We start from the raw sequence: 21,892 nt of genomic DNA on the forward strand, positions 1-21,892 counted from the left end.
AAGAGTTTAGATATGCCTCCTTTTCCAAGAGGAGTTGAGTTACCCAAGTACAAAAAATACTTCATAACTTCCAATCCCCAAGGTCATTTGAGAGAATTAGATGACTTGTTTATGGAATTCATGCATAAACAAATGTATCTCATGTGTCTATTCCCACAAAGTCTAGTATGTCAAGAAATGGAATGGTTTTCAAGGTTGCCTATTGGTATTAAAAGATATTGATGAGATTGCCAATATGTTTGTTCAGCAATACTCACACAATATACAACATCCAATTAACATGTGCAATCTATGTAACCTCAAATAAAAAGTTGGAGAACCTTTCCTAACATTTCTTCAAAGATGGTGATAACTGTATACCAAGTATTCACAAAAAATTCCTGAGACAGAAAAACTTGATATCTTCATGGATAATATTTTATCTGACTTTGGGTATAAGATACAACTTCAAGGTCTATTAAACTTTTAAAGATATGATTAGACAAGGTATCCATATAGAGGATTTCATGGTCAAAAATTGAAAAATAACCCTTCAAAAGGATACTAAACAAGGATCTACCTCTGGTAAGGATAAATCTAAGTATGTGAACAAGAATCGAGAGGTAGTACACAATGGAGTAGTTGATAACATTACTCCTAAACCTGCTAAAGTGGCTTTCAATCTCACATACAATATCAATGCATCTAAAAATGTTGACAAATCTCCCCTTCATAACAAAAAATTTGCAAACAAAATGAATAAATCCTCTTGGGTTACATGAAAAAAATAAAAATACACACGTTTTGGTGAGCCTCTTGATGTGGTCTATAAGACCTTACTTCAAAACAAGATCATTACTCCATTGGATAATTCTCATCCTTATGATCCATAGCCATGACCCACATGGTGGAATGAGAATGTGTTTTACAAATACAATAAGAACAAGGGTCATAAAACAAATAATTGCATCAATCTATGTCATAAAATTAAAGACTTAATTGACAATGGTGAAATCATTGTGGATGGGCATAACAAGGATTTGGACCACAAGGCTTTTAAGGAACCATTTCCACATTATGAGAGAGGAGAAAACTCTAAACATAAAATAAATAGCAAGGTCAATTATATGCACTGATAAAAATAATGTGATCAATGTCATGTCCCCTTTTCAAATAATTAAAAAATAATAATCTTTGCTAAGGCAGGCAGGCCCAAGAAAGTGAAGTTTCGGAAAAAGGAGGTTAATCTTTGGAAACCGTTGGAGTAATAAATGAAAATTATTATTAAAATATGTTTCATTAACCTCTCTTGGATGTGAGTTACAGTTATGCCCTCTTTTAAGGGGTTTGGAGGCATTTTGGGCTGATTGGGAGAACTTGATTTTTGCTCATTCTTTGTTATTCTTCAGAGGCTGCCAAACCTGTGGAGAAGGAGACCCAAGAACGGGAGTTTGCAGGTTTCCAGGGAGACCCAAGAATGGGATTTTGCAAGTTTCCAGGAAGGCTAAGGATGGGAGTTTGAAGCCATTCCATGTGCACGCTCATACAGAGTTTGCCTTTGTGCTGAACAGTGTAGATTTGTGAATTTTTGGGTGTGTTTTTTGCATGAGTTTGGTGTTTTCAGTTGAGCATTTCATATCAGTTTTGGTTTTTTCTGTATTTCAGAATTTAAGCTATTAAAATAGAGCTGAATATATGTATTGGGACATGATTAAACTTTTGAGATATTTTATTAGTGTTGTGTGGTGTTTTCGGGCATTTTTGTGTTAATTTCGGGAGCCCGATGAGCATAGTTTTTGTCCTACATTTGAGAACTGTTGTGTAAAGGTTATACAGATCTGGAAATGTCATTTTTTAGGCTGTTATGCTACTGAAATTTCTGTAAAAATTTCCACTTTCAGATTTATTAATAATTGGTGAAGCTGTGAAGCTTTTGGCACAATTTCTGGCATACCCGATTTGGGGTTTCTTGAGAAATTTGGAGGATCTTTGTGATATTAGTTGTTTGATCTTAAAGATCTGATTAAAGGTTGGAAATATCATGTAAAATCAGAAAAGGGACATTTCAGTGGTATCAGAGCCATGATCTTGCCAGCCTGAGGGTTTGTAGAAGTTTGCAGGTCAGTTTTGACAACTACCCAGATCTTGCATTTCAGTTTTGAGAACTACCCAAATCTTGCATGTCATAATTTATGATTGCATGTTGCTTCTAATCAGCTGCATGTCAAAATTTATGGTTGCATGCTACTTATAATCATTTTCATGTTAGTTCTTGGTGAATTTGGTGGTTGTAGAAGTTTGCATTTCAGTTTTCACAAGTACCCAGATCTTGCATGTCAGTTTTGACAACTACCCAGATCTTGCATGTCATAATTTGGTGGTTGCATGTTGCTTCTAATCAGTTGCATGTCCAAATCTATGGTTTCATGCTACTTCTAATCATTTTCATGTTAGTTCTTGGTGAATTTGGTGGTTGTAGAAGTTTGCATGTCAGTTTTGACAACTACCCAGATCTTGCATGTCATAATTTGGTGGTTGCATGTTGTTTCTAATCAGTTGCATGTCCAAATCTATGGTTGCATGCTACTTCTAATCATTTGCATGTTAGTTCTTGGTGTTTGAAGAAGTTATATCCTATTGGGGTTACACTCTACTTTATCCAGAATGGACAGGTATAGTACAGAGTCTCAGAGGGAACGATCTTGGACAATTGATAGCCAGAGTCAAAATAGTAGAAAGGATGGTTATTTAGACATTCGAGATAAACTTATGAAAATAAGCCATGACATGTCTAAATAGTTGGTTGAGCACCACTGTATAATGAATGACATGTTATCTAACCTAGCTAAGGTGGATAGGTTGACTGGATTTCTATTTGGTAGATTTTCTCATAGGACAGATGACACAATTCCCAAGAACTTGCATGAGGATTTTGAGAAACTAGCTGATAGCCAGGTAGAGGTCTCAGATTCTACTCTACCACAGGAGGTGGTGGGAAAGGATATTACACAAATTGATAGTGATGGTCAACTTGATACTCAAATTGAGACAATTGTTTACAGGTTGTCAAAGGGTGATGCCACAGGTATTCAGGATGGTATAGTTACAACAGGCAATGACTACAGTGTAGTGGGTTCAGATGATGATTATGAGGATGTTTTTGTGCAAGATGGTGAGATACCTGGTAGAGATGAGCAAACATTGAGCATTCATGACTTTGCTGAGAAAGAGTACCAGGCACAGTTAGATGCTTCATCACATGAGGTTGAGGCAGGTAGTACTTCACATGATTTATCCCGCCAGCTGAAGGTGAGTGAAGATAGTCTTTTGACTTCATTATCTCATCATGATAGGTATGTGGAGTTAGTTGTTATTGGTCATATTACTCAAGTGAGGATTTTGCTTGAGTTACCAGCTGATTCTAGTTTACAGATATGGACTCAAGATTGTTATATTGGCATTTGGGATTCAGTTGACAGGAGATCTTTAACACTTTTTGGTAGCAGTGTTTGTTTGGGTGCTATCATGGATTTGATTAGCAAATTGCACGGTGTTGTCTTTTCTTGTGCTAGCAGCTTGTCCAATGTTGGTATTAGTTTTTATACACCGATGTTGGGCTTTGTTCATATATCTAGTCGACCATACTTGCTAGAATGTGTTGATGATATTTCATATTTGGCAGTGTGTATAGATGAGTCCCAGGATCATATTGGCATTGATGACATCTAGGAGGATGCAGTGGGCAATTTTGAAGACTTAGTTTCCTTGGGTATAGAGGAGTTAGATAGCAATGCTAATGTTTTTGATACTCTGTATGTTGATATGATTTTTAGATTTGATTCACAGGATATGGATGGTAATACTCTAGGGACTAGTAACTTTGAGGATACTCCTTTAGATAGTGCATCAGAGGAGGTTTGTAGGAGACAGTCAAGCCAGTGCCATCATGTGTCTAATTAGTTGAGAGTTAGTGACCAAGACATTGCTATCACTTGCCAGCATTTTGATGCTGCTCGTCAGTTGTTAGCAGTTTATGGATGGGGTTCTCCTACTAGTGATGAGCAGGGAGGCAGTTATCTTTCCTTGACAGAGTTCCACTCTTTATGGGAGGCTATCCAGATTCTGAGATAGGATTATATGCAGTTGGTAGCCAACAGAGATTATCTTATGAAGTGCGGCAGTACAGCATATGATGCATTGTTGGCCAAGGAAGATGAGGTGAGTGAGCTTACTGAGCAGCTTGTGGTGACTTATGAGATTCTTGAGAGTACAAAGTTGGCTTTCAAGGAGTCATAGTTTCATTTGGCTAAGGTGACCATGGAGTTAGAGCAACTACAGTCTTCACCTGATTCTATACAATCACAAGCAGTGGTGTTTGGTGATCCGAGGATGTCCATGGCCGAGATTGTCAGAGATAGTGGAGATGGGGATGCATCCATTCTTGATACTAACATTGGAATATCAGGTTCATTTCCACTAGAGTTAGGTTCAGTTGAGTTGGGTGTTGTAGCAGATTGTTGTATGCCTGACATGGTGGTGGCCTCTAGTATTGATGGCACAGAGACTAGAGATTTATCAAAGATCATGTGTGATGTTGGTGAGTCGACAGTTGGCATGTTTCCTACTAGTAACACTACTCCCTTGGTGATATCTTCGGAGGTAGTAGTTAGTTCCAACATGGTTAATGATCAATTGTAGTTAGTTTCATCTGGATTACAGTCTGAGCCACTGACTGAGATTGGTGCATTCTATCGGCATTACACTGTGAGGTATGCTCATCAATTTACCTTTGATGACCATGTTGATGAGATAATGATACAGAGATGTACTTTGGTTCCTAGTGCTTATCATCAGTTATGGGACAATTTGATGCCTCAAGATGATATTTGTGATGGGCATGACATGGTGATAGGTTCTACAGTTGACAGCTTGATAATACATGACTTAGAGCAGGAGTTTCAGAGTGATGCTTCAGTGGGTGTTGTTATTGATTCTACTCCTTTGGCTATGACATCTCCTGACTTAGTTGGTGATCAGTCACAGTGGGTTGTATCACTTGTTCATGGTGAGTTGTTGACTAAGGTTGGTTTTTTTTATCAACATTATATTGCAAGGTATGTACATCAGTTAGCATTTGATCCTTGTGTCGAGGAGTTGATGGCAGGAAGATTTGGTTTGGGTTCCAATTCTTGCTATTTATCTTGTGATGGCTTTTCACCATCAGGGGTGCATGGTAGTTATGGTTATGAGATAGTGGCCGGTGATTTGCAAAGTTGTGTTGACTGTAGGAGTTGTATAGTGTGTGGATTCTCCATACTTGGTATAGTTTCATTCGAGAGCATTCACCATTGTTGCAGAGTTGGATTGTGCATTCCGTATAGGCCAGTGGGATGCGTTGATGGTATTTACTGTGTTGGTAGTTTGATTTGTCCACTTTGTTTGGGTTTTGATGTTCTAAGAGTTTGTGCCTCATGGGTTTTTGATTGTGGTAGTGGTGATTTCGGAGTTTGGTTGAGCTATAATTGTCAGTTTGATTATGGATTCCTCTTGGTCATATTGCAGAGGATATTGCAGGAGCTTGTGTTAATTGGTAGTAGTATAGTTCATGACTACATTTGGGATCCAGGTGGATTGATTGGTTTATTGTTCAACCATTGCTTGAGGACAAGCAATGTTTGGGAGGGGAGGACTTGTCATGTCCCCTTTTCAAATAATTAAAAAATAATAATCTTTGCTAAGGCAGGCAGGCCCAAGAAAGTGAAGTTTCGAAAAAAGGGGGTTAATCTTTGGAAACCGTTGGACTAATAAATGAAAATTATTATTAAAATATGTTTCATTAACCTCTCTTGGACGTGAGTTACAGTTATGCCCTCTTTTAAGGGGTTTGGAGGCATTTTGGGCTGATTGGGAGAACTTGATTTTTGCTCATTCTTTGTTATTCTTCAGAGGCTGCCAAACCTGTGGAGAAGGAGACCCAAGAACGGGAGTTTGCAGGTTTCTAGGGAGACCCAAGAATGGGAATTTGTAGGTTTCTAGGAATTCTAATGATGGGAGTTTGAAGCCATTCCATGTGCATGCTCATACAGAGTTTGCCTTTGTGCTGAACAGTGTAGATTTGTGGGTTTTTGGGTGTGTGTTTTGCATGAGTTTGGTGTTTTCAGTTGAGCATTTCATATCAGTTTTGGTTGCTGCTGTATTTCAGACTTTAAGATGTTAAAATATAGCTGAATATATGTATTGGGATGTGATTAAACTTTTGAGATAGTTTATTAGTGTTGTGTGGTGTTTCCGGGCATTTTTGTGTTAATTTCGGGAGCCCGATGAGCATAGTTTTTGTCCTACATTTGAGAACTGTTGTGTAAAGGTTATACATATTTTGAAATGTCATTTTTTAGGCTGTTATGCTGCTGAAATTTCTGTAAAAATTTCTACTTTCCGATTTATTAATAATTGGTGAAGCTGTGAAGCTTTTGGCACAATTTCTGGCATACCCGATTTGGGGTTTCTTGAGAAATTTGGAGGATCTTTGTGATATTAGTTGTTTGATCTTAAAGATCTGATTAAAGGTTGGAAATATCATGTAAAATCAGAAAAGAGACATTTCAATCAACATGATTGAACCTATGAACTTTGAAAATCGTGATGTTACCATGATCAAAGGAAAATATGACAACACAAAACCTATGATGCCATTTTTCTTAAGAGGTGCTACATCTACTACATCTGACAAAGAATAGTCACAATCTTGTGCCATTTCTATTACAAGTTCTTGTGCCAAGATAGTACTTAAAGGCCCTGTGTCTTCTATTCCTGAGGTAGATCAACATAGAGATAAACCTATTTCTGGTCCATCTGGAAAAGGTATGAAAATTGCAACAATTTGCATGGCTACCAACTATAGTATTCTTGACCAATTGTAATGGAAAAATGCTCAAATAACAATCTTTGAATTACTTAAAATCTCACCTACTCATAAGTAGATTCTTAAAAAACCCCTCAATGAGGAAAGTGTACCTCAAGATCTTGATCTTGATAGGTTCCAATCTATGGTGGATCACCTAACCTCACCTTGCTATTTGTCCTTTTTTAAAGAGGATGATAACTCATTGAGTCATCCTCATGATCAATTGTTGCACATTGAATTATGATACATCAAAAATATGTTCGTCATGTGCTCATTGATAATGGAACTTTGCTCAAGTAATTGGGCTATTCTAAAGAGTTTGTTGATCCTCATTGCATGATAACCATCAAGACATATGATGAAATCAAGCGTAAATCCCTAGGTTTTATGGTTTTGCCTCTCTAAGTTGGTCCATTAGAAAGATATGTCAATTTTCAATTACTCAATATTCTATTAGCATACAATATTTTGTTAGAGAGTCCATGGATACATGAAATGCAAGCTATGCCTTTAACTTACCATCAATGTGTCAAGTTTCCATTCCAAGGCTCTGAAGTTACCATACCTGCTAATACTAGTTACACTTGTAACATGTTGAAATCTACTAAAACCTTTGTACCTACTAATAGGGAATCTACAGACCATCACACTAATAAAATGAAAGAAATGGAGAAGTCAGTCAAGCTGATAGAAACTAGGATGGTAGAGTATCACATTAAGCTTATCTTATCTTTAACATCTCTTCCCGATTCTCCCTATCATTATGGGAGGCCATCTGAAGAAAAGAGACATTTTTTTCTATCACCTCAAAATAAGTTCAATGATACCTTTTTCAAAGCTATTGTATCTCTAGAAGAGGAACATGAAGATAGAGCCATTGTTGTATGGATATATAAAGAGGAAACTACAATTGATCTCATAGAACAATCTCATGACATTAATTTTGAAAAGTATGGTCTAGGTCTTAAGCTCTGTAAATTATTTTAGTACAAAGAAAATGGTCTAATTGGACATAAAAACAATGGCTTGATTGATCCTATCAAAGCAATATCTAGATAGTCTTAGGAAACAATAGGTCTAGGTTTCAAGAAGATTCCCTTCCATTTAGGGATTAATAAATTTATACCAGAATCTGAAAGCTCATCCAAACATGAATCAAAAACTAAGTTAGATAATCATGAGGATAACTCTGATGATGAGGATACTTATCCTTATCCAATTCCTTTTGATCTTGCTAAGTTCTTTTCAGAACCAGATCATTTTGTACCATGTGTTAGCATTGTGGATGTTGACAGTGATTCTTCTAACAACACTACTCAGGAACAAGGAGAGTCTAGTCATACTATAGTTTTTGAACACCTTTTTAAAACTCAAGATGATAAGAAGAGTGGAGAATGGGTTCCCATCATTGCTGGGGAATTCTATAGTCTGTCTCCATGCAGTACAGATTCTTAAGAGTATGAATTTGACCCTCTCTTAGAACAACTATAGGCAAGGATGTAGATCAAGTTCACATATATGAAAATCATCTTAAAATAGGTGGACCATCTAGGATTAGGTCAGATGAGTCTCATCCAACTAATGTCAATTAGTCTTCGATTAATGTTATTAGAACTTGAAGGCATTCAAACACACCTTTGGAAAAAGTTTCTCTAGGTCTCAAATTACTTGTCCAAGCATTTGATGGCTACACTATGAATACCATCGAACCCACCATATCTCTCTCACTCACCTATCATGAGCTCATAGACTAGAATTACAATACATCTAGGGAAGTCCCTACATACTAGAATGAATATGCTCTCACCTACTATTTGAATGTTATCAAACTAGTAATGTCCTCCATCAGTGAACAAAGCATCAACATGATTGAAGCTAACGTCAAATATCTCAATCACACAATAAAAAACAAGAGAAATAGAAGTTTTGATTGTGAAAACCATATTGTGGCAATATCAAAATGTAAAATAGTAAAAATAAAAGTTGTATCTAAAGGTGAAAACCTCTCTGAGGCACTAAGGATGAGATATTTGATGCGCTTCCTAGTCATTTTCAAGAAATATCATCACTTTTGATAGAGCCAACATAATCAATCAATTTGGGAATAGAGGAAGAGCCTCATATGATACACATTGCATAGTCTTTATCCGTAGAGGAAAAAGTGGAATTTATTGCCTTCTTCCAAGAGAAAAATATAAATTTTTACATGGACATACTTGGATATGCTAGGCTTAGATCTTGATCTCATAATGCATCATCTATCTATTGTACTAGGAGTAAAACTGATCAAACAAAAACTTAGGAAGATGAATCCTCATGTGGTGTTACTTGTCAAAGTTGAATTGAAAAAGCTTTTGAAATTCAATTTCATCAATGTTATCGACTATGCTAAATGGATTTCAAACATTAAATTCAGTTTCATCCATGCTATTGACTATGCTAAATGGATTTCAAACATTGTTTTAGTCTCCAAGCATGACAAATGTGTCAGAGTTTGTATGGATTTTCAAGATCTAAACTTAGCATGTCCAAAGGATGATTTTCCACTTCCCAACATTGATGTGATAGTGGATATGACAACAAGATATGAAATGTACTCACTCATGGATGCTTTTTCTAGTTATAATTATATCAAAAATTGCATTGGAAGACCAGGAGAAAACTGCTTTCACTTGCACATGGGGAACCTTTTGTTGGAATGTGATGCCATTTGGTCTGAAAAATGTTGGTTCCATGTATCAAAGAGTAGTTACAACAATCTTCCATGATCTAATGCATAAGATAATGGAGGGTTATGTCGATGACACCTTACTCAAGAGTACATAATGCAACACTCATCTACAAGATTTGGGTCCTATCCTAGATCATATGAAGAAGTTTAGTCTCAGACTAAACCCCCAAAAATGTGCATTTGGTGTATCTTCCAAGATATTACTTGGCTATATTATCTTTGTAAAAAGAATTGAGGTGGATCAAAAAGAAGTTCAAGCAATCATAGAAATGCCTCTAGCTCGTAATACTTGTCAAATAAGGGGATTGCAAGGGAGACTTCAATCTATTTGTAGGTTCATTTCATACTTGGTGGATAGTTCATAGCCTTTTATAAAGACTCTACATAAAGGTGTAAAATATGACTAGAACAAAGATTATGATTAGAGCTTAATGCAAATAAAACAATATCTTGCTAGTCCACTGATCCTTATGCCGCCTATATTTGGGAAGACTCTCACTTTACATATATCAACAATAGAGTCATCTCTTGGTATCCTACTAGCTCAATAGGACATTGATAACAAGGAATGAGCTATCTTTTATCTTAGTTGCACATTTATTTCTTATGAAATGAACTATAGAATCATTGAAAAGGCCTGCTTGGCAATTGTCTTTGCTTCTCAAAAGTTGAGACACTACATGCTCACTCACACTATGTGACTAATTTCTAAAATTGATCCATTGAAGTACTTAGTGAGAAAGGAATCTCTAATAGGAAGGTTATTTAAGTGGGTCATGATACTAAGCGGGTTTGATATTCAATATGTTAAAAAAAGGCTATCAAAGGACAGACGATTATGGATCAATAAGAAGAAGCACCAATGCAAAGTATGATACCATAGAATATCAAATTCCCTCATGAATCAATTCTAATACTAACACATCAAACTTGGGTGATGTTCTTTGACAGTTCCTTCACACAATAGAGATCTAGTAGTAGGATCTTATTCATAACACCACATAAGTATTCATTGCATAAGGTGTACAAGATCATATTTCCTTGTATAAAAATATTGTAGAATACGAAGCCCTAATCAATGGCATGAAGATTGCAATCAAATGGAGAGTAGATGAATAGAATATATTTAGAGATTTACAGCTCATAATCAACTAGGTCAATGATGTGTATTAGACAAAAGATGAGAACCTGATACCTTATAAATGAATGGTTGATGATCTAAAGAAATACTTTTCTCATATCACTTTTCAACAAGTTCCTTAGGTAGACAAAAAAGTGGTTAATACAATGGCTACTCTCGCTTCCATGCTATAGATGCCTGAGAATGATTTTTGACACGAATTCTTGGTGGAGATGTTAGTCTACCCTACCTATAATCCACCTAAATCTTGGATGATATATTCTATTGTAGGATGCAACTCAACCCACTACCATCATATTTACTCTTACTTGTGTGACCAAATAATTTTGGACAATCTAACTCGAAAAAAATGTGACCTTATCGTTAGTGCTTCACGATATGTCATCATTGTTGATGAATTATTTAGGAGAGCTCTTGACAAAATACTCCTTAGGTGTCTAGAACCCAATGAGTTCAAATGCACATTAATTGATGTATATGAGGGCATTTGTGGATCTCACTCTAATGGCTTGACACTAGCTCATAAACTTACCAAAGCTAGTTACTATTGGCTGAATATGGAGCAGGAGGCAATCAAATATGCCAAGTCCTACAAACAATGCTAACTCCATAGAAATATAATGCATGCTCCAGCTAGGGAGCTAATTCCATCTATCATGTTGTGGCCATTTCAACAATGGGATTTTGATCTAGTGGGTTATGTTCATCTATCTTCATCAAATGGACATAAGTTCATGATTATAGCTAAAGACTACTTCACTAAATGGGTAGAGGTAGTACCTCTCTCTGTAGAAAATGGAAAAACTATAGCTCTGCTCATTATGAATTACATTAAGTGTAGGTATGGTGTACCATCCTCCATCATTATTGATAATGGGGGACAATTTAAAAACAAGGATCTTAAAGAGTTGTGCTCAAAGTTTAGAATCAAGCAACATTGGTCTTCTATTTATTGCTCCAAAGGTAATGGACAAGCAAAAGCATCCAAAAATGTTATACTTAAGATCTTACATTGCACAATCAATAAATATGGAAGGGACTATCACCTTTAGATTAATCCAACTTTATGGGCTTATAGAACAAGCATCAAAACTCCAATGGGAACAACACCCTTTGCTTTGGTATATGGAGCGGATGTTGTGCTTCCAATTCAGTTCAAGATTCCTACTTTGAGAATCTCTATGCAAGGCCTTATTACTAATGATGATTATAGAATATTTTGGCTTCAAGAACTAGAATTGTTAGATGAACATTGACAAGTGTCATGCAATCATCTTTGAGCTTATCAACAATGTATGTTTAGAAGCTACAACAAGAAAGTTAAGCCACGTGAATTCCAACTAGGTGACCTCATTTTGAGGGAAAACCCTAAGAATCAACAACAAAAATATATAGAAAAGGAGGTTTGAACCCAACTAGCTTTGTCCATACATAGTTATTGCAGTGTTTGGATCTTATGCTTACCAAATTTCAACAATCGAGGGAGAGGCATTCAAGGAGCCCACCAACACTCTTCATCTAAAGAGGTTCTATAGCTCATATGTGTTCCAAAGCTCTTTGTACAAACTTAAAAGTCCTAAGAAAATCATTATCTTTGTGAAAACCTAGCAATAGGCACCTTGGTAATACCAAAAAAAGTGAAAAAATCAAAGAAGAGAAAAAAATACAAAAATACAAAGAAAATAGAGAAAAATACAAAATTATAAAAAAGAGAAAAAGACCAAAAAAATTGAAAAATAAAAATAGTGTCATTAATGAAAACCTAGCAAACAAGCGTGATGGTAGAAAAAATAGAATCTCTACCAAGAAGGTGAAAACCTAGTAAACAGGTGCCTCTTTTTTCAAATGCTACATCTTGTAGCGCATCTTCTAGCTCTTATACAATTGCTTTCTTGCTTTAGTTTGTTGCTTTCACACATCTATGGATTGAATCTTGTCATAGTCTTGGGGGAAACACCCTATGGTCTTCAAGAACATCTCTTTAGTGTCAGTCACTAGTTGTTCTAACTACATCTACCCACTGTCGCTCATTTTACTATAGAGATTGCTCTCAAAGATCTCTTTCACATCAGTCACTAGTTATTCTAACTACATCTTCCTACTATTTCCCATTTTACTATAGAGATTCATCTTGAAGAAGATCTCTTTTGTGTTAGTCACCATTTGTTCTAGCTATATCTATCTATTGTTGCTTAGTTTCTTACTGAGAGTCTTATCAATCAAGATTTCTCTATGATGTTAGTCACCAGTTGTCCTAACTAAGTCTATCTACTATCATCACCCTACTAAAGAAATTTATTTCGCATATGTTCTAAACATTAGCACTTGACAACAATCATATAACATAGAAACTTAACTAAAAATATTGAACTTGTTTGAGATATGTTGAGCTTTTTCTTTGCTTGTTTTCTTTTTTCTTCATCATTTCCCTTTGAAAAACTTGAGCATGTCTCTTTTAACTAGAGAAGTGAGGACCGAGGACATGATCTTTTCTTTTCTTTCTATTTGATGGTTTAGTTCCAATGCTCTAAAGCATCCATATAAAAGGGGTTTCCATTATAAGAGCCTCTATCATGTATTGGATGGTTGTGTGTACCTCAACTCATTATATATGGACTCTTCACTAAGGTTAGTTCTTTTCCTTGTTTGTTTAAATAAATTTTCTATGCTATAGTAAATATTGATACTCATCCTACTAAGTGAACGTATGGGTGACTACGAGTATACTTAACACAATTTGATCTCAAGTTATGAATGCAAGGGACGTTGTAGACATAATCTTTTACTTATCATAAGAAGGATCTCTCATGTGTCTAATGTGTCTGCATGCAAGAAACATTCTGGTCATCTTAGCATTTATGTTCTAATGCTTATGTTCACTTGCTACATTAAAAGGGAAAAATGTTCTAGTCATTCTAGCTTCTTGTTCCTTAATGCTTACATTTAATCCTAACAAAACTAAGACATGTGTCATATTTATATTCCCATGATTGCAATGTCAATGTGAATTGCATGATATTTGTGGGTCTAACTAAAGACTCAATGATGATAATTTTATTATTTCAATGACTAGACCTAGGGTTGCATCTAGCATAGGGTTGCATTGCATGCTTTTCTCGCATAAGGGCATAGTTTGATCACTATTTTACTTGCATCTTTTGATGTGAGAAGTTGTTGGTTTCTTCAAAGAATCATGTTTCTTCATGACTGCACAAGCATTTGGCTCCTTGGTTCATCCTCTTGACTTTCATGAGATACTCGTCACTGTAATAAACTTGAAATATGCATGAGATGTTAGTTCATTCACATTTTTCATTTCATACATATTTTCATATTCATCTCATCTGCACTACATTAATACATCATATCATTTTTCATTCAATCAATCATAGCATTAACATCTCATGTATGACAAATTGTAAGAGAAAAGATGACACATGCAAAGATACTCGAATCAAAGATCTCATAAATATTTGGAGTCAAGTTTACATTAGTACAAAAAAGAGCACTACTCTAGCACTGTCGATCTCAAAATGGTACAAAATGATGTTGGCATACCAATTGATACATAGCTGGAACAAAATCAAAATAAAGATATATAACCATTTCCTTCTCCCTCATCCCTAGGTGGTGGAGGATGAGGAGGAGGAGGAGGTGCAACATTTTCTCTAATCGGAGGACACGTAGCTCTTAACTCTCTCACATACTCTAAGAATTAGGGTACCTACTCTGATGCATCTAGTACTACCCCAACATATTCTACATAATAGTAAGTTGCTCTTGCTAACTACAATTGAGCCTCATCCTGATATCACTCCATCTACTCTCTTAGCTTGTGGTTCTTCTACTCTTGATCTACCAATCGAGTGTCTCTCACTCCAATCTATATCTGCAAATCTCCCAACTGTCATTGTGCTTCTCTCAACATATCTCTAGCTCTCCTTAAGGAATCTTATGTCTAAGCTAAGATATCTCCACCTAGTGGCTCAAGAGCATGCTAATCTTACATCTCCTCATTACCTACTCTGGGCTCACCCTATTGAGCTAGCTACTCCTCTACACATGGCCTCTATGTATCTCCATCGATGGCAACCAAAGTGCCCATCTCTCCTTAAGCTCTCCTATGCCCAGACCCACTACCACCAATGCCTAGATCATCTCCCATCTATCAGGGAGGAATATTCACTTGTGTTGTGCATTGTCTCACTCTCTAATGTGGTGGTTGTTGTTGCTATTGTTGTGGTGCCTACACTAGTTGTATAGGTACTACCATCCCCACTGGATCTATGAACCAAGTGAAGGGATGACTCACAAAGTACTCCCTATATGCCAGAGTCATCCCCCCATCTATAACTACTACCATGTAATGATACTAGATCATAGCAATAGAACACACATCAATCATAGACTTCTGAGGGTCTAGTTTCGCTAACCATCCTCTCTCTACATCTGAGGAAAAGTTAGCGTATGTAAAATACTCCTACAAGATATCTTGTGGTCGGTAGTACTACCACCACATGCAAGTTAGTGGAAATCTCTCAATCACCTATATTGAGTGACCAATCAGTAGTACTACCACCACATGCAAGTCAGTGGAAATATCTCAATCACCTAAATGTGTCATCCCATACCTCAGTCTCTCTCCATGGTCACTATACCACTATTATTGGGTCATCTGGCTAACATCTCCATTGCTCGGTCTTACCCAGAGCTGTCTAGGTCATTTGTGTTGGAAGCATGAATGTTGATTATATTCCTATGGGGGAGTATTGTAGAAACATGATTGGATCATTATCATAATGATATGTTATATTCATGACTATGTTTGTTATTGATGTCAACATAGCAGTTTTTTGTGGTATCTAACAAAAAAATAGTGGTAAGAATAAGTTGGTACAGATAGATCGTTGAGTACTTTCACTAAGAGAGGTTAAAGGGAGATATTACTAAGTGTCTAGTATATGTAGTTAACCTTAGAAGCATAAGATGTTAAGTATGGAAAAATTTATGCAAGTTTTGGTGAAGATAGTTCTGAGATAAAGTTCATAGAGGCTTGTTATATCTCTTAGCAAAGTTGTTATTCTGAGAAGCCAAAGTTAAAGATCTAAAGAAGAAATTCTAGAGATGATCTAGCTAAGATCTCTCACCATAATGCTACACATACAAAAATTTATTTAAGTTACAAGTTGAAAGGTTAATTTTTATCGCTAAGTGTAACATGTTCTTAATGAGGTCCTATAATAATTAATTAAGAAGGTGTAATAGTCAGCTCACGAAATTGTTGTATGAATTTAGTATAAAGGAAGGACATTTTCCTTTTTCATGTATGGATGCAAGTGAATGATTATAAGTAGCACAAAGAGTGGAATGTGAAGATAAGAAGAGTAAAGCGAAGGTAAAGGAAACTTCATTGTCAAGGTTTTGGATATGAGGTTCATGATCTAGTCTACAAGGTATAACAGTGATTGGTCTAGTTGGTAGGACAAAGGAAATAAGTTAAAGTATAGTACAGATAGCTATTCAACAAGGAATAGTTGAGAGATTAGTTTGACAATGAGTTCAGTGGTCTTCCCCTAGAAGCTGTCTGGATAGTGGGTCCTTCTGTCTTCTACAACTCCTAACAAGGTTGGCACAGCTCCTAATAGGGTTGGAATCTTCTAACAAGGATTTCAAGTCTCCTAATAGGGACTCATATGTACTAAATGTTTTAATAGACTCATAACAGGGTACATCCTCTAATAAGGAATATTTATATTAGTACATCATCTTGAGGGCATCATTCCCACTGAGGTTTTCCCTCTGATCAAGGGTTTCCCTAGTTAACATATCTAGTGTAATTATGTCTGTACATCTTGTTATGGTTGCTATTTACTTTGGTTGAATGGTTAAGATTATTTAAGGTGGATAAATGTTTTAATTATTAGATAATTGATTCACCCCCCCCCCCCCCCCCCCCACAGTTATCTTGGTGGAATATTATTTCTAACAATTAGCATAAGAGCATTAGGTCCTTGATGATAAATTTTAACAACTTTGGGAGATCCAAGGCAAAAATATTGAGGAAAGATAGTCCCAAGTTTAGCAAAGGAAATTTTGACACCCAGATGATGGAAATTCTTGGTGAGTTATCAAATTTGTGTAAAGAACAAAGCATTGATTTTTCAGATCCAAATTCCTTCTATTGTGTCATTTTTTGACTAGATATCCTGAGAGAATAAGAAAAACTAGAAAGAGTTTACTTTCTAATAAAGTTGAAGAGTTTAAAGAAAGTATGGAAAGATTCTTGAATGACTATGATAATGAGCCTAGATTGGTTAATAAAGAAGAAGTAATAGAAAAGACAACTTTGGTAACTATTGTTGAAAGCGCAAATGTATGAGTTGATGAGAAATTTAGGATACAAGAAAAAATAGTTGACTACAATTTAGATAATGAGAATGTTGTTACTATACCAAGGAATGATGAAGTATTCTTTGAGACTAATAATGATTTACAGAATGAAGGAGACCTAAGGTAGGAACAAAGCTCAAAACCTTCAATAGAGCTAAGAGTCAAGATGACAACTCCTACTTCTAGTAAGAATATGACAAAGAATCATCCACCCAAGCAGATCATTGAAAGAAGAGATAAAGGTGTGATGACAAGAAGCAAAATCAATAAAGAACTATGTTCGATATCTCAAGTTGAACCAAATAATGTAGATGAATCATGTAAAGATGACTATTGAAATCAAGCTATGAAAAAAGAATTGGATTAGATAGTGAGGAATGAGACATGGGAATTGGCCCCCGGACCAATAGACAAGAATGTGACAGGAACAAAATGGGTATTTAGGAACAAGATGAATGAACAAGGTGAAGTGGTAAGAAACAAAGCAAGATTGGTATGTAAAGGTTACTCACAGAAAGAAGGAATAGACTATGATGAAACCTATGATTTTGTGGCAAGAAAAGAAGTAGTAAGGTTATTCTTAGCATATGTAGCATATAAGAAATTCAAAGTGTATCAAATGGATGTCAAGTCAACATTTCTGAATGGAGAACTTGAAGAAGAGGTATACATAGAACAGCCTAAAGGTTGTCCTTTAATAGATGACAAGGACATAGTATGTATATTGAAGAAAGCATTATATGGATTGAAGCAAGAACCAAGAACTTGGTATGCAAGGTTGGACAAGCATTTGACAAAGCTTGGATATAGAAAATTTATGGTATATAGTAATCTATATTGGAAAGAAATTGATGATAGATTGATTATTTTGGTAATATTTTTTGATGATATCATATTTAGAGGAAATGATGATAAAAGTCACAAGTTTGCAAAAGAAATGAAGAAGGAATTTGAAATGAGCATGATAGGAGAAATAAAATATTTTCTACGATTACAAATTTTGTAGGACAAAGAAGGAATCTTTATTTCTTAGAATAAGCATTTGAAAGATATACTGAAAAGGTTTGGTTTGGAAAAATGTAAACCTATTGGAACACCTACAGTAACTAGGCACAAGTTATCTACAAAGGATGAGATACCTACTATTGAGTTTAAGAAGTATAGATCTATGATTAGAGGATTGCAATATCTGACTCACACAAGGTCAGATATAGCAAATGCAGTTGGAATTGTTGCAAGATTTCAAGCTGGCCCTAGAGAAACACATTAAGCAATAGTTAAAAGGATATTTAGATACCTAAGAGGAACACCAGAGTTTGGATTATGGTATGATATATCTAATTATTTCACTTCATATGCTTATACTGATGTTGATTGGGTAGGTAGTATAGATGATAGAAAGAGCACTAGTGGTGGAGCCTTCTTTCTTGGAGGAAGATTGGTTTCTTGGCTAAGAAAAAAGTAGGACTATACCTCACAAAGTACAATAGAAGAAAAATATGTTGTAGCAGAAAAAAATTGTAATCAAGTTATTTGGATGAAGAAGATGTTGAAGGATATAAGGATAGAATTCAGTGAACCTATTGTCATACACTATGATAACACAAGCACAGTGAATATGTCAAAGAATCTAGTGTTGCATTCTAAGACTAAACACATTTTTATCAAGTATCACATGTTAAGAGAGAAAGTTGTAGAAAAGGAAATTAGATTGGAGTATGTAAGCACCAAAGAGAAGATTGTAGATATTTTCACTATGCCTCTTCCCAAAGAGACTTTTGAGTATTTGTGAGGTATGTGAGGGGTTATGCCCCTTCTTACATTAGAGTAGATGATGCAAGAGTGCATTAGTCCAGTGTAACAGAGCAATATTTTTTATCTGGAATAAATGTTGATGCTTCCTATATGGGGAGTATCTATGATGGATAGATTCATCTAGGACTCTTGTTGGATGTTGTTTTTAATAGTGTCTTTGGACACTTGAGCAGGTCAGAGACAGTTGTTATAGAGATTGATGGTTGTTGAAACCTTTGACATCGATGTCAATGGGGGAGAAGTACAACATGAGAAATAGTTTAGGAGAATTACATCATGGAAGAATAGTTTGATATAGAGAACATTAAGGTATATCAATGGGGAAGAATGATTGATGAGGAGGATTTGAAAAGAAAGGTTAACAGTCTTTTACAATTGGTATTTTTGGAATTAGATGTTTTTCATCTATGTTGCCATTAATGCCAAAGGGGGAGATTGTTGGAAGCATGAATGCTAATGATATTCATATGTGGGAGTATTGCACAAACATGATTAGATCATTATCATGATGATATGTTACATTCATGATTTTGTTTGTAATTGTTGTCAACATAGTAGTTTTATGTGGTATCTGGCAAAAGAATAGAAAAAAGGTCAAGTTGGTACAAATAGATCATTGAGTAGTTTCACTAAGTGAGGTTAAAGGGAGATATTACTAAGTGTCTAGTATATGTAGCTAACCTTGGAAGCATAAGATATTAATTCTAGAAGAAGTTATATAAATTTTGGTGAAGACTATTTTGAGATAGAGTTTACAGAGGCATGTTCTGATAAACTTGTTATATCTCTCAGCAGATTTGTTATTCTGAGAAGCTAAAGTTAAAGATGTGAAGAAGACATTCTAGAGATGATGTACCTAAGCTTTCTTGTCATAATGTTAAATGTACAGAAAGTTATTTAAGTTACAAGGTGAAATATTAATGTTATCACTAAGTGTAACATGTTCTTAATGAGGTCCTATAATAATTAATTAAGAAGGTGTAATAGCCGACTTAGGGAATTGTCAAATATGGATTTGGTATAAAGGAAGAATATTTTCCTTTATCATGTATGGATATAAGTGAATGATTATAAGTAGCACAAAGAGAAAAATGTGAAGATAAGTAGAGCAGAGTGAAGGTAAACAAAACTTCATTGTTGAGGTTTTATTGTTTGATCCAAAGTTTGATACTTGGATCTGAGGTTTGTGGCCTAGTCTACAAGGTCTATAAGTGATTGATCCAATTAACATAATAGAGGGAAGAAGTTAAAGTATAGTATAGATAGTTATCTAGCAAGGAATAGTTGAGAGATCAGTTGGATAGTGAGTTTAGTGGTCTTGCCCTAGAAGCTGTTTGGACAGTGGGTCCTTCTGTCTTCTGCAACTCCTAACAAGGTTGGAATCTTCTAACAAGGATTCAAAGTCTCCAAACAAGGACTCATATGTACTAAATTTGTAGTAGACTTCTAATAGGGTCCATCCTCTAACAAGGAATATTTATATTAGTACATCATCTTATAGGTATCATTCCCACTAGGGTTTTCCCTCTGATCAATGGTTTCCCTAGTTAACATATCTGGTGTAATTGTGTATGTACATATTTTTATGGTTTTTTTTTTACTTTGGTTGAATGGTTAAGATCATTTAAGGTGGATAGATGTTTTAATTATTAGATAACTAATTCACCCCCCCTAGTTATCTTGGTGGACTATTGTTTCTCACAATCTATCCTTTTTATCTACATATATAGGGCTCATGATCTTACCTCATGTCAACACAGATAGGCCTCATGATGGGTAAGTGTTCTCATGTCCATACCTATAGAATGTACACTCCTACTTCCATACTCTTCTTCTCATGATATACTACCTTGTGCATCTTGCGGTACATGTGGGCTAGCAAGCACTAACCCCACCCAAAACATGTTGGCTACTCTAGCATCCTCTACAACATCTGTCCCCATCCACACTCCAATCCATGCTGACCCCTATCAGGCATCAGAAAGAAGTTGATGAATATCCCAAGTACTGTTGCCAATCTGTGAGTGGAATGATACGTCTGCACCAACTCCTCCTATATGAGGGCTCTACCCAAGATAAGATCCACCTAAAAAATGGCTCTGACTACCAATGTACCTAGTCTCAGTAGAACATCATGCTTAACATGTGGCCCATGGAATGGTATCTAGAGAATCTAGTAGATTTCCTCTAGTGTGATGGTCATCTCTCCCAACAACAAGTGGAAAGTATTTGTCTCTGAATGGAAACACTCTTCAAGTGTAGTCAATAACCCATGGCTCACCTACAAATTAGGGATACTGCAAAGATGTGTAAGGTTGAGGGAGTCAATATGTGCCATGTCTATGACATCTAACTAGTGAATCAATGTTCTATAAGGGAGATAGTGTGATTTGAATGAGACATCCAAAAAACTAACCTGCAAACATGAAAATGATAGGAACAAAATCAATATTAGACATGTAAAACATCATACTATCCTTAAATGTGCAAATACATCCTAAATACATGTAACAAAAACTGACAAAAATGTGAATGGATGAAAAAAGAATCAAGTTTTTGACAAATAAAATTGTACACAACACCAAATTTTCACGAGACCTTTCAGTTCCTCATGTGAACTTTCACTCTTGCATGAAATTTCATATCTTCATGCAAGAAAGGTCAATTAAGCAAGCAAAAAATTAAAAAAATTCTAGGGTCTCTCATGTGAGAGATGGGTACCTCCTGCATGAGGAAACCCAAAACTATACATGAAGAAGTAAAATTTTGGTACATCCTTGTGCAAGGAAGCCTATAGGCTCACACAAAAAATGACAATTACACGTGAGACTTAACGACAAAAATTTATAAAAACATTCTAAAAACACTAATAAATAATCATGATGCATGAAATTTTCAACACGAAAAAGGATAATTGATCACTCATCAGAGG

This window comes from Cupressus sempervirens, chromosome 10 (assembly GCF_028749045.1).
Source record: "Cupressus sempervirens isolate cs-2001-9-10 chromosome 10, ASM2874904v1, whole genome shotgun sequence".
NCBI classification, from domain to species: domain Eukaryota; kingdom Viridiplantae; phylum Streptophyta; class Pinopsida; order Cupressales; family Cupressaceae; genus Cupressus; species Cupressus sempervirens.